Source organism: Lycorma delicatula, chromosome 4 (genome assembly GCF_047948215.1).
Source record: "Lycorma delicatula isolate Av1 chromosome 4, ASM4794821v1, whole genome shotgun sequence".
Lineage (NCBI taxonomy): Eukaryota > Metazoa > Arthropoda > Insecta > Hemiptera > Fulgoridae > Lycorma > Lycorma delicatula.
This window is the reverse complement of record NC_134458.1, coordinates 179,421,771-179,437,563: the sequence shown is the minus strand read 5'-3', so window position 1 is coordinate 179,437,563 and position 15,793 is coordinate 179,421,771.

Below are 15,793 nucleotides of genomic sequence, written 5' to 3'. Positions count from 1 at the left end.
CTGATGATTAGACAATTTGGAGTAAAAATCCTGTTTAGAGCGTCTTTTGTAAAAAAATTAAATTTCGATCAAAACGAATTAAGCTTATTTTAAAACAAGTTTTATTTCAATTTAAATAAATAATTTTTTAAAATAATTTATAACTACTGGGGAAGATGATATCCTAGTTAGAATACTTAAAACAAGTAGGTAAAGTTACTTCTGGTAACCCGGAAAATTGCTGTAACATTAGTGAGTTTAGTGAACCTATGGAAACGTTTAAGGATTCTTGTTTTCTATCCTAACAAAACGTTTGGACAAAAAGACAAGGTAATGGCTGAGGAGCCTGTAGATAGAGCCAAATATTCTGTTCCTAAATTATTAAAGTAATTTATTGGTACTTACAAATATAATTTATATGTTAATATTAGAAAATTCATATGTAAAGTAGTCAATAGCTCATACTGTTATTTTTTTTTATGACTCCATTATTGCATTTTCAGGAGTTGTTCCGGTCAAATTCTTTTACCTTAATATTAACATGTATAGTTTGACTTTTCAACGATTGGAAATAGACCATTCAGTATAATAATACATTTTTAAACGATATTTTAATTATCATTTCTTCAAAATATGTCTATTTATTTATTTAAAATATAATCTTATCGTTTCATTTAAAGCTTATTTCAAAGGGTTCTATTTATATTTATTTTATTTTACCTTCTTCAAATATACTACAAATTATTCATTTATTAAGTTATATTTTAATAAGACAGCATCTCAGACAATTTTTTTTTTCAAAAAAAAACGGTGAATTAGAATGTATTTTTTAAGCTGAAACTTAATATGAAATCAGTTTTTCTTCATCAGTCTCAGATTTTTGGTTATGACCCTTTAAAATATTCAGTAACTTCGTAAATAACAATACAAAAATAAAGATAATAATAATTTCAATTAAAATTTCTACCTATATTTTGCAGACATTTATGTTTATCTTAATTTCTTTTTTCTTATTTTCCTTTCGTGTTCAGTGAAGTCTTCTCTTTTTATCATTCAGCAACAGTCACTCGTCACAGATTCATCCCATCTGCCTTGATAACGTTGTTCTATATGCAATATATCTTGATGGAACCTTTCTACTGGTTCGTCGCTGATGTTACCCAAGTTTAAAGGGAAAAAATCCAAATGAGAATGTAAAAAATTAATTTTCAATGACATTTTGCAGCTTAAATTTTTGTCGTTCAGTAAGAGTTCGTTTATAAACCGATCGCGGTTTTCAGATTTTTTTTGTAAGAAAACCAGTAATGACATCTTCGAATGACTTCCATGCTGCTATTTCTTTAGGATTCAGTTTGCTGTCAAATATATTTTTACGAAATAATTTTCTTATTTGTGACCCGAAGAATATTCCCTCTTTTAATTTGGATTCAATTATTTGTGAAAAAACTTCAGCTAAATATTTAAAGTCTTTATCTAATGCTTTTCAATATTCTTCATCAGTCTAAATTTTATGTTTTATTTTGACTTTTTAGATTTATATACAGGCATATATAGGTATATTTGTATAAACTACATGCTTATGTTATTGTTTGGAAAAAAAAACCCACTACCTTCCGAAGAAGACTATAAAATTAAAAGAGAATACTTATTAATATTTTTGATTAAATTATTATTTCCTGGTGGAATACAGGTATTTTTAGAAATGATCAAATCCAGTGAAAGTAGTATTTTTCAACTGTTTAGTGAATAATTTATTCAAAATAGCACTTTCTCAAGGAACATTGGCATGAATAACTAGGAACGAATGTTTCACATATTCATTGGTTCAACTTCACCCACGTAATCTTCCTATATTTGTTCATAAGTATATGGTATATAGATAGTAATCATTTAAATGATAAAAAAAAAATTTACCTAATCTTTAAGTCTACTTTTTTTCATAATATACATTAATTATATATTTTTCTTTAAGTTGTTTAAGAATACTTTTGCTTTCCGTACTAAGTTATATTGTATAGCTGTACAGTATACGGGAAAGTATGCTAGTAAAATTTTGAATGTCGAGAGTTTTGCAATTCTTGACTTTTCATAACCTCCTCTAACAAAAAAAAAAAAAATGTTAGCGTTGAAAAGTTCCGAGAGGATGTATCTACGCAACGTGTACGTACAAACGTGCGTATGTTTGTCTGTTTTTTGTCTGATACCACCATACCGGTTGGACCGATTTGGATGAAATTTGACACCAAACGTTTTATATATAGGGCATGGATGCTGTTTAAATCTTTTTATAGTCGGTGAAAGAGGAGTGACATACTTACCTTATGGGTCCCGTACCTCAAAGTTTTCTCAAAGGAAAAGTATATTTTTTCACGTACTTTAATGCTGCTTAGGTAGCTATGACACTTTCCGATAGCGCTTAGTCTTATTCAAATCTCCATGATAGGGTCGGGGCAAAAACACTTTTTCTTTGTCTTTTCTGAATTCAAGTTATATTCCGTAATAATTATATGATTTCATTACATCAAAATGTCACTTTGGTTATGAGTTCGGAAAATTTCATTCAGGAGTGGGAGACATAATAAACATAATTTTGTTTTTTGTCCGTTGTCGTTTTTCTTAATATCTTTAGATTGGATAAAATGATTTTTATGATATTTTGAACGATAACTTTTAACTAGGAAACATTGATCTCATTTTATATTCATAAGAATTGGACAATTGTATGAGGTGAAATCATAAAATCTCAATAGAATAAATACACCACATACAGGAACTCGCGTGTCAGGTCAAACTAATTATTGTTCTAAAATTTCCATTATATAGCATATATATATATATATATATATATAGTTATCTGTAATATATGTATATAACAGATTTATTACATTTACTCAGGAAGTATTTTAAAAATTAAAAACTGAAAATAATTAATTGTTTATTTAAAAGTTAAAGGATTAATTAAATTCTTTAATAGATATAAAAAAATATTTATAAAAATGAAAGCTAACGTTCAATTAATAAACTGGTCAAAACCAGTTTTTAATGGCTTGATGATCAGAACTTTAATATTTTATTGGCAATCGCAAAAAGCCCGGATCTCTCTACCGCTTTTAGTAAAGCTACACATATTAATTTTCATTATCTGTAAGAAACTCAGTGAGCAAAGTAATTCCGTAAGTAAGAATACGTAATGAATATGGTCGAATATGCGTGAACTAATCCAAAACGTTATTAAAGAAGGCTTCGCTCTCGGCAAATCATTGCCAGCTTTTATTATATTATTATACCATTATATTTCATGTAGAATTAAAGCGATTAATTATTAATTAGTCACTCTATGAATTAATGATTAATTATTATTTATTAAACCCATTTGATAGTTATCTTCCTAAATATAATACTCTAAGCAAAGAAGACAGCTGTACAACATTTATAAGATGCCATCAACACAAACCATCAACAAAAGTGGTATTGCTGGATAGAGAATTACCCCCAGGATGTGCATCAAACAAATTTAGGACAAAAAAAGAATATGAAAAAGTACTGAAATGTAAAAGATTAGTTAAAATTCAAATTAATTAGTCCAATCGCCACCATCCGGTCATTATGATACAACCAGAATCAACTGTTTTGTAGCAGAAGTATTTTTAATGTTTTCCAATGTTCTGTACAATTTTTGCTGTAACATTTCAAATATTTTACTTGCTTTTCCTCTGTTTATAAATAAATTATTACTATAGTTATCGTAATTTGTTTTTATTTTTATTTTTTAAATGTTTAACCCGTTTGTTAACTCTAGTTACATAAACTAAACAGAGGTAATTTGCGGAATTTTCGCACGGACCCGTTTGTTTGCCATTATTTCTGTATGCTTGTCTATTTTTTCTGCATTATTACTGTACGTACCCCTTACTTCCATTATCCTTCCGTCGCAAATGATACGAATACAAACTTAAAAATTTAATCCATGTTATTATGGCTAAAATTTAAGAAAATGATAAAGGTTAAATGATACGTATCCATGCTATTTATCATGATTTATAATGGCAAGATGATATGAAGGTGTGAACGTAACTTAATCGAAATCTTTTTAAAAGATGAGATGACGTTTTTAATTTTATATTTTAACTTTGTTACAAGAGAAGTCAACTTCCCTTATGTTGAAAAACGGTTTTCTTATTACATTTGCTCGGAAGTATTTTAAGAATTTAAAGGATTAATTAAATTCTTTACTTTAAAAAAAAGAAAAGTATTTGTGGTTATTTTTGTTTTAACGGCCTTCAACTGAAATCGAGAATTATCTTCTTGTTTTTGTATGGATATACATTCTTATATCTTAAAAGACATTTATGGAAAATAATTCGTTGAAATTTTCAACGGATTTTTCGGTCCCTTTTAGGAGACACAGTTCTTATTTTTAAATCTTGCTGATGTTGCATTTTGATAAAGAAACAAAAATTAAAATAAAATGAATTTAAAATATTTGTTGGTTACTTAAGTTTTGCGCTTTCTCATTCTGAAATTGAAAAAAAAAATTAATTATTTTGTCAAGAGTTGTAAGTCAATAAAATATAATTTAGCTTTCCTTAAAATATTTATTAAAGTTTTAAATATTAGCCGTTTCATTCAGAAAAACTTTTTTTAATTTTTAATTTAGTAGCTGAAAATTCATTTTAGTAAAGGTTTTCGAGCTTAAATGAATATTTTTTTGCATGTTTACCAATATAGCATAACTATACAAATAACATCTTTTTAAATATTTAACAATTTTTATACATCTTCTCTTTCCGAATAATGCATAAAAAAAGACAACTTGAATCTAGTAAAGTTCTAATTATAACAGTTCCAACAATTTGTAAATAAATTGTACTTATTTTTGTTTTTTCTGTTATGATTAATTCACCTCAGCCGTACACTACTAGAGTATTAGGTAAAGTTTATGTTAAGTTATATGATACATTAAATTTGTAGCTAAGCTTAACCGGAATGTAAACCTAGAACCTTCCAAATTAATGGCATAAATGCTATTTGTTTCATTTTTCACTTACATTAGAATGAATAAAACGTTAAACATTAGAACTATGGCTTGCTGTTAACTTCCTAGATAACAGTGAGGTCATTAGGCGCCTAAAGTGACTGCATATCTGTAAATTCACCAAGATTTGAGGTGAGTCAGCTATCCTAGGGTGTTGTGTATCGTCAAAATTCTTGATTTTGTTTCACCACTTACTTTTTTTGGTTCTTGGTTTTTTTTCACTGTTTCTTTGTTAGATTAGTTGTTTGTGCGATTGATAAGATTATTTTTTGGTGTTTTCTTTGCTTTTTATATTCTGAACTTTGGATTTTGATCAATTTTCTTTGGACTCATCTTTGTATGTTCTTATTTATGTATATTATATATTTATCTATACTGTGTACATATCTTTGAGAGATTTCAGTGGAAACCTCTCTACGTGCCAATTTTTTTTCTGTATTAAAATTTACTTACGGTTCCGGTAAATTGGCACTGATTGTAAATTAAACTGCGGCAAAAAAAAAAAAAAACAATGGGACTAGGCCTAAGATGACAAATAAATATATATATATATTTCTGAATTACTGATGTCTTATTGTAGAACATCGTGAATTTATTGTTTATCTTAATCTTGTTCCACTATAAAACAGGAATAGTTTGTATTTAATGTAGAATTATTATTTTTTTTTATATATTGTTATAGTTAACATTAACTTGGAGTTAAATATTTATTGAAGACTATCTCGTTCGCCCTATGGTTTGATTTTTTTTATTTTACATTTTGGTTATTTGAGAAATAAAATCTCAAACATATATTTCAATTATTCCATTCTGTGATAGTTGCAAAATTTTTTAATCTCCTTTTATAATAAAATAATTCCACGTGCGATTCTAAAAAATCATTCTAATACTCGTATACACTGGTATATATATATCTTTATCAGTGTATTACTACAGAATTTTTTAGTTATTTAATAAAATAGATATAAATAAAAATAAGAAGATAAAGATAAATAGAAGAATGAGACAGAGCGGAATAGGAAATGCTGTATAAGAATTCAGCATGAAGAATAAAGCAAACAGCTAAGCCAAGTTGGCTTGCGGCATTTTTTTTTTACATGTTTACCAATAAGCAGGTGGACGTAGATGCGCAGTTTGATAACAACTGTATATATGTTTATTTATTAATATGTTTTGAATAACGCCTTTTTTCTGTAATTTATAAATACAAAGTTTACTTTTAAAATTTTGTTATATTTTTAATAGACTTGTTTAATTCCAGTAGACTTATAAAACTAATGAATTTTGTTGGTTATGTAATTAAATCTTGCCATTTTTTTCATAATGAAAGATAAATTGACAGATAGTTAAAATTGTATCCATGCTTTCCACGGTGTAATGAAGTAATATAATTTGCTGAAAAGTCGCTAAAGCACTGTTTACGTAATGTTTAGAATAAATAATATGTTTCTTTGTTAAAATTTAATGTAAATACGAAAGTTTACTCCAACGGAGAATACATAAATCAATTGAATCGTTTAAAAGGACGTTTTCGTGACAGCGAAAATAAATTAACCGTCTCTTATACAAATTTTAGTAAAGGTAAAACAATTGCAGTAGAATATTACAAAAATATGTAGGCCCCCTTAAGGCGTTATGCAGATTATTTTTGTTCGTTTTATTATTTTTTATATTGCCTTTTATTTCTTATTATTTTGTAATAAAGTTTATAAGATTATTTGTTGAGATGAACGAATTGTGGGAACTGTTCGTTATAAGTAGGTGCCTTAACTCTGTTTTATTCTTTATGCTGACTAATATACAGAGTGATTCAGTAGGAAAGGGGAATAATTTTCTAACTGATTTTAGAGCTTCAAATAAGGAAAAAATTCCTTACCAAACATATGTCCGAAAAAGCTTTGTTATTGAGTTACAACTAGTGAAAAATTATGCCCCGGTTTCAGTTCCCCTGATGAAATGAGGTCATACTTAAATTTTTAAGGTGTTATACAGAGTGTCCCGTAAAGAAACGGATAAACATTCAGGATATGTTCTCTGCTGGTGAAAATAATAAAAAACGTTCATATAAACATAGATCTGGAAAAGTTTTTTTTTTTTTTAGTTGCGGCTAGCGAAAGATTTCACTCGGATTTCAGCTCTTCTAATAAAAAGAAGCCGTACTGTAATTCTTGGCACCCAAATTAAGGAGTAAAGGTTGTGATTTCTTATGTAATTTGAGCTGGGAAATAGGATAAAACAGGTCCCAGAACTGTAACTCAAGTAGTTATTACGATTTTTTTTTTTTAAATTATATTAATTTCTGTCATCATACATCTCAGGAATGGTCGGCCTGCAACTGTATAAAACTGCACCTCATTTATACGTCAAACATGTCAACCTCATATCGTTGTGCATGGGAGGGGTTGCTTATTGGTCTCTAGTTCAAAAGATTACAACGTATCCGTTAGGAAATAAATAAAAATAATATAAGCTGTAAACTTGATGGTGCTTATATTATTTGGCCTGAAAAAATGAAAGAAAACAGGTTCCAAAACTGTATCTCCCGTATTTTTCATGATATCAGGTGAAAAACACAAAAAAATTCGGTAACGAAAAACACATTTTTTTTTAAGTTTGAAATACAATAATTTCTTTAAATTACTAATAGCTGCGAAAATTTTATTATTATAACTTCAAGAAATTTTAAGTCTGAGAGAACTTACGTAATAATGCCTATGAAAAAAAAATTAACTTCAATTACTAAATACAAAACAGGACAAAACTTAACAGAAAAATGTTACGTATTTATAAAAATTAAAAACAGTTGATTTTAGTACAATAAATTAAACTTTACGTATTCAAAATTATTTATTTAGACCTTTTAAAAATTATGTTGGAAACACCAACAATATGCTTCGAAATTAATTTGAATACTACTGATTTTTGTCATAAAATTTTGGTTACGTATTAATTATCTTTGACGTGTTATTTCAAGCTCTAGAATAAGTTCCCAATTATTTCTCTTTCCTTCTGAATCAGTCTGTATATTCTACATACAAAGCGGAAAGTTTGTTTGTCTGTCTGTCTGATTGTATGTTTTACAGGTAAGAACTAACCAACCGATTGCTTTCAAATTTTCAGGATACATTTGTGTTATCCCAGGGAAGATTTTAATCCATATTTCGAGACCCTAGCTCCCTTTCGGATCAATTTGTCAAGATATTCACTAAAGAAGAAAAGAATTAGTAATTAATTCATAATTAAAAATTAGATTAATTTTTCTAACCATTCTGCAGCCCTGGAATCAAATCCGTCGCCACGGGGCTCGCCTGCGCCGACGTGAGTCATGGAGGTCCAGGTGGTGGACCTGGCTAGATGGTTGGCATGCGAAGGGACCTCCAATCGGCTTATATATCTAGCCGGAAACAAAAAAAAATTAACAACGAAAAAATTTAGAATAACAACCAAAACGACCTTTGATAGTTTCTTGATTTTTTTTAATATCAAGAAGTAAGCAAGTATTTAATAAGAAGGGAAGTCTGATATGTAAAAAGTTTTAAACATGGCCTTAAAGAATAGATTTGTCTATTGTTTTATTTGGAGGGTGATGCTCTATGGAGCTGAATATAAGATATATTCAGCTTATGCGATTGATTATAGGATAAGTTATACGTTTTAGGACGAAATGAAAGGAAGAATAGGGACTAGAAGGAGAATGAGGCAGGAATGCTGTGTCACCAACGCTATTTAACATACCATTTTTTATACTTTAATCTATTTATGAGTAAAATAATATTCTCATAGATATTATTCAATCTAAAATTTAGATTTTAATTAAATAATTACATTAAATCTTTTTTAGTATTTAATAGTTGCTACGGGGGTCTGACGTTAACTAATATCAGAAAATAACATTTCAGAACGAAAAATTGCCCTTTAATTAATTTAAATTGATGAAACATATAAAGAACTTAATATTCAATAATAACCTGGAAGTGATATTGTTAATCGATACTTTTTATTAAATTAAATTTTTTTTACCAATTACGATAAAACGTTTTTGATTGTTATTCAGCATTTAAATGAATTATATGGCATTAATGAGTATTACTTTAGCAAATATAACGTACTGTTTTATCATAAATAATAATTTACTTTATTTAATATTGTTTTAACTTAAAGTAATTGAAGATTGTATTTTCAATTAAGAAATTTTAGTAAAACATTTGTATTCATACACAGACACACACGTGCGCGCACACACACACACACACACATATATATATATATATATATATATATATATATATATATATATATATATATATATATATATATATATATATATAGGACACGAAATGACTAGAAGAATAGGAACTGGAAGGAGAGTGAGACAGTGATGCTGTATGTCACCAACGATGTTTATTATATATCTGGAAGAAATAATTAAATACTGTCTGAATAGGAAAAGAGGAGCAAAGATCGGGGGAAGAAGATTAGAATATATACATTTTGCTGTTGAATGGATGCACTGGCGGAGAAAGCCCAGGTAAACTAAATGAAATGCTTGATGACTTAAATGAAGCATGCGAAAATCAGGGAATGAGGATCAACAAAAAGAAGACAAAATGTATGGTTTTAGGTAGAAAAGAGGAAAGGATTGATGTGAGATTAGGAAGTGAAGTTCTAGAGCAAGTTAAAATATTTCAGTACTTACCTGGAAGCTTTTAATTGATGACCTGACTTGTACAGTAGAAATTAAATCAAGAATATCAAGAAGTAAACAGAAATTTAATAAGGAAAGATTGCTGTGTGGAAAATTAAACTTAGCGTTAAGAAAGAGATTAATGAAATGTTTTATTTGTTTTATTTGGATGAGAAAGGCAGACAGAAAATGAATTGAGGTCTTTTAGATGTGGGTGTGGCGCAGAATGGCAAATATCAGATAACAAGATCATGTAACGAGTGAAGAAGTATTAAGGAGAATCGGAGAGAACAGAAAAATGCTAAATGTGATTGAATATAGGAAAAGGAACTGGTTTGTATGAGAAGAAGCTGTTTATTAGTGGATGCGATAGAAGTGTTGGTGAATGGAAGGAAAGGAAGAAGAAAGAAGAGATCTCAAATGATGGATGGGGTTATTGAAAAGGGAAAATATGTTGAAACAAAGAGGTTATCAAAAAATAAAACAAGGTGGAGAGCAGCTGCCGTGATAGGAACGCCCTAATGGCAGAACACTGTGAATGAATATATATGGAAATTTAACAAAACATGGAAATCCCTTAAATAAATTTTGGATGGTTAAACGTAGAAAAATTAAATTAATAAATGCTCTTTTCTCAAAATGGTCTATTTTTTCGGAATAAGACTACCATATCCCAAGTACCCAAGAAAGAGATCCATATGAGGACAACTTATTGGAAAGGATAGGATTTGGCAGATCATTTTAAAGGACATTGAATAATACAACTATTGACATAAAACACATCGGGTTAAAACTCTGATCTGTGTTACAACAGAAATTGTGACCATTTAATGAGTTTGACAGCTAGTTTCAAAAGTGATGATGTACGGTATCTCTTAAATAACTTAAAACAGTGAAACCCTAAACAAATAAAATTTATCAAATGCTCCTACTACAAAATAGTCTATTATTCTGGTATCAGACCACTACCTTGGATGTATTGTAGGCTACTTTTAAAACTATGAAAAAAATTAAATTGCTGCTAATTTGTTCAGGCTTGTCGTACGTAGCCTGAAGTTCTTTGTGTTAATTTTTTTTTTAATTTTCAATGACCTTTAAAATTATATGTCTCAACCCTACCCTTTCCGTTAAAATTTTTGAGTTGTTTGCTCTTCCGTCTGCGGGCTTAGTTTTCTGGTGATCTTTCAAGTGAGTAATTTATTTATTACATTTTTTGCTCATTTATTTTCATATGTACAAAATTTAACCTCAAGAAAAAGTCATAAATTATCTATAAAACTTTTCCAATTTTTTTCTATTTAAACACATAAATTTCAAATTTGTTTTTCTCTAAATGAAGCGTTATCATGGTTGAAAGATTTTCTGAAAATTAACCCTCTCTGACGCTTAAAAATTAATAAACCCTCTCACGGTTTAAAAACATGGGTTTTATTTTATTTTTATTATTTCAGTGTATATTGACTTCAGATTTATTTTAATTACTTTTTTCTTTAATTAGGTCATCGAAATTGGAATAATTAAAAATCCTATTAGACTAATCAAGATAACAAACCTCCATCCTACAAAATAAGAGTTCTATAAAGTTTTGTAATTTTTGACACAGTCTATTGAGATAAAACCTTTATTTATGTTGTTTTTTTTTTTGTTTTTTTTTTATTAATGAGGTGGAATCGAAATGAAATAATTTATATTTTTTACCTGCCGGATTGATCTAGTGGTAAAATTTGTCGTTGTAAATCAGCTGAATTTTCGATTCCTAATAAATGTAGATGATAACTTTATTCCTATTAAAGCTTTTATTTAGTTGTGAATACTAGATCGTGGATACCAGTGTTCTTTGGTGGTTGGGTTTCAATTTAACCATACGTCTCAGGTATGTAGGCCTGAGTCTGTATAAGACTTCACCTCACTCATGCGTCATGAACAATGAACACTATTAGCTAAGAGCCCCGAGTCCAGAAAGCTATATGGGATTCCGGATTATTCGTAAGAAAATAATAAATAATAACAGAACTGAGTTGAAACAATTTACATAATGCATTTTTTCATAACAAAAAGTGCAATGATGCAAAACATTAAGTTTCACACTTTCTCTTCTAATTATTTAGTCAAAATTGCTTTATCTGTGATTAATTATGTTCACTATACGACTTAACCCTGTGATAAATAATGTGAAAATATCAGTTAATACCTGGATATTATCTTCGTTTCGGTGGGCTTGAAAAGCTAAGAAATATGCGAATTGTGGTTATGTAATATTCGCAAGGGACTTTTTATTCAAATGAAATCGCATTCACCAGGCTCTTAGGTTGAAGGAACATTTAAAAATATTATTTTTTGATTATTTGGTAAAATATCACAAAATACAAATTACGAGTATATTTTAAATGTTTTTCACATTGTTTTACCTTAGTGCATTATTGAGCAATTTTTATCCAATTTGGTATTAGTTCAACGTGAGGGAAAAGGTAAAGCTTAATTTCTATGAGAATGCCGGAATAGTTCAATAATATCTTTTATATTTTATAAGTACAGAGTTCAACTTAAAAGATGCCCCACTTAGTTCAGTTAAAATAATAATTTATTGAAAAACATTTAATAATTTATAGAAATTGTTTAAAATGATGTCTATCCACTTAGATGTACTTGTCAGGGTAACGTTTGACTATGTTTCTGGCTACTCTTGATCTATTTCGATGGCATTGGTAATGTTTATCTTTAATCCCTGCTGGTTGTGTGGATTCTTCCTTTAAACAATTTCTTTTAAGTAACCTCATAGAAAGAAGTCTGGACTAGTAAGATCAGGGGATATTAGTGGACACAATCCTTAAAAAATTATTCTTTCACCGAAAATATCCTTAGTAGAACGAGCTTTAAGACAAGTGGCGGTGTTCTGCTGCAACCAGCAGTCATTCTCATCCTCATACGTAAGGGTGTTGGATAGTTTATTGATAGACGGCAGCATCTACAGTTTTTTTTTTTAAACAGAAGGGTCCTGTTATTTGTCGCCTTGAAACCGCACAACATACGCTTACTTTTTGTGGGTGTAGGGAAGATTCAAAGAAAACGTGCAGATTGTCAGTGTTCCAGATCCGGTAGTTCTGACTATCAACATCGATCTACCAACTTGATTATTTGATCTATCAACTTAATCTAAAATTCCTGAACCAGTTCCTTTTCCAATTTCCTTTTAGTGTAATCAGGATCAGTTAGCTCACAGAAAACCGGCATTCGAAACGGATAACATTTCAGAATTCTCCTAACTGTAGTGTGGGTTGAACCTAGTAAAATGTTCTATCCGGGCATATCTCCGCAATGATTTATGAAGAGATCTTTAACTGCCGCTTTAATGTTCTGTACGACCTGCGTCGTTTAAACTGACTGTGTCGGGCACTTTTCTGATCTACCACCTAACCCGTTTCACGAACTTTTTTAACTAACTTCTGAATAACATTTTTCACTGGTTCTTTCTTTTCAGATTTCTCCCTAAACTTTAGCCGACTCACAAAATAATATTTTATCTTTAAATAAGTTCCCATTACGAATACACGTTCTTCAACGGTTTACCGCACGTTAACAAACCACAACACACAATTACGCAAACTCGTTCAAAAGCCAGTGCTCGACACAGACTGGTAAAACTCAAATGTGCAGGCAACAATACTTCTTCTCACTCCAGCTTCAGTTATACCAACATCTTACACATTATTTTACTCATCTCACATCAGTATAAGCATTTTAACAAAAATATGCATTCAGTATAAACTACTTTGTGATGGGACCTCTATTAAGTTGAACGCTCTGTAGTTATAAACCACTAAGTATATAACAAAGGAAAGTAGTACATATTTTTAACGGAAAGATAAAGACGAATTTTAAAATAAATTACAGGTATTTTTTAATAGTAACTTTATATGTTAGAGTTATCAATATTATACAACGTAAATTATTTGTTTTTATTGCTGTTCTTTTTTTTCATTTTATTTATTTAAAAATTTAATTATATTACTAATAAAACGTTATTATTAGTTATTTTATTTGATTAATCACATTTTCGTGACGGAATTTATTAATATATTTCTGTGTATACTGTACATATTGTGATTACGTAATAACCGGAATTCGTTTTCATCACTTAATCTATTTAAACACATTTTTGTTACATATGTAGACTATATTTTTGTTACGTTAAAAAGTCAGAATTCAAAAATTAATTTATATAATTTCAATACCTATACATAAAATATAATCCTGAAATATAGGTCATATTTATTTTTTTATATATCATTTGTTAATCAAAGCAGGTAGTCTTACATATTTGACGTTTAGAATATATGTAATTCTAAATATTATATTTATTAAACTTATTCGAGCATACCAAATTAGATTTATTCCTGAGAAGTTAGAAATTAATATGCATCTTAATCTTAAGATATGAAAAAAATTATTTTATATTTTCACGTAGACTACTTGATTATGGTATTAGTTATACTGAATGGAGTCTAACAAAATAAACATTAATGGATAATCTTACCAATAATATTATATATATAATTCATGTGAATTCATGTGTATGTGTGTGTGTGTGTGTGTGTGTGTGATTTTATCAGTATCTTAAAAAGAGATAAACCTATTTAAACTAAACCTTGTGATTTCCGTTTTCATTTATGTCATTCAAATAAGAGCTTTTATAATTTATTTGAAAGGTCAATTTACATCATGTATAAAATAACAAACTGCTTATGACAAGTAGATTTTATCTATGATCTTACAACACAGTGTAATTTGCCTACTTGTCTTTTAAATGTTCATTATTTCCACTTAATAGGTTTGAAGCACGTGCAGGAGACAAAGAATGAAAATTTTTAGCATACAAAAAATTCGAATCCGGTCTTGTGTTTTTGATGAATAACTGTCGCGCTACTACTTTAAAATGGAAATATAAATTTGGCAGAATTTAAAGAAACATATTTCAAATTTGAAACATTTCGATTACCAAAATTGCGTCATTAATTTTGTCCAAGATTTTTAACTGAATACCGTATATGCAAGAACCACAAAACGTTTTTTTTTTTTTTTAACTACAAATGAGTGGATCTGAGCTCAAAATGTCAAAACATGTAAGCTTTTATTGAATGAGTTTTACTTCTAAAAAGGGGTGCAGCCTCATCGTAAGATTTCAAAGTTTATTTTACATAATTGTTGCAAATTCTTTGTGCTTTAATTTTTATTTGTAAAATTGTTAAATGATAGAATTCTAAACTATCGAATACCGATTTTTAATTAGAGAAAGATGTTCCTGGAAATATTTTTTAGGTGGATTACAGTGCATTACATATTTTAATGGTAAAGATTTGATTGAAATTATTTCAGTGGTCACATAGATCTAGATTGACTGAAATAGGAAAAAATTTATAAAAGTAATTAAAGTTCACTTCTAAATTATAACAAACTGTTCCATGCATAAATTACCCTCTTAATCTTATTATTACAATACATTTATTTATTTTATCAGAAACCGTAGGTAAATTTCATCAAACTAATCAAGTTTGAAGAAGTTTCCCTTGAAACGCCTTAATTAATACATTCTTGATACTAATAGTAAATCAAAGGTAGCATAAGCATTGATAAAGTCCAGCCAGTAATGAACTAGGAATCATGATAATGTTCAGTACAACGAATAAAACCACAACATAAAAAGAAAATTTAGCGATATTAGAAATATTACAAACGACATTAGAAATTAAATGATCATTAACGTAAACATAAATATAAATATTTTGATGATGCGCAACTTAAGAAGAGCGGCCTCGTCCCGAGTATCAATATTAGGTTTCTAGGTCCAATACATGTACTCGCTTTAATCGCATTACATCTTCCCCATTGTGTCTAAGAAGTTAACAGCTAGATAATTTACGTAGTCTGTAACTTTTATTTTGTACTTAGTTACAAATCAATCGACTTCCTCTCAAACACACGGTAATCCTGAACTCATAAATTTCATTGTTCCGTACGAACCATGGCGCCTGTGTATTGCATCTCGTAAATTTATTCTAAAAACGCTGAATAATTTATATTACTGATACTCACCGTGT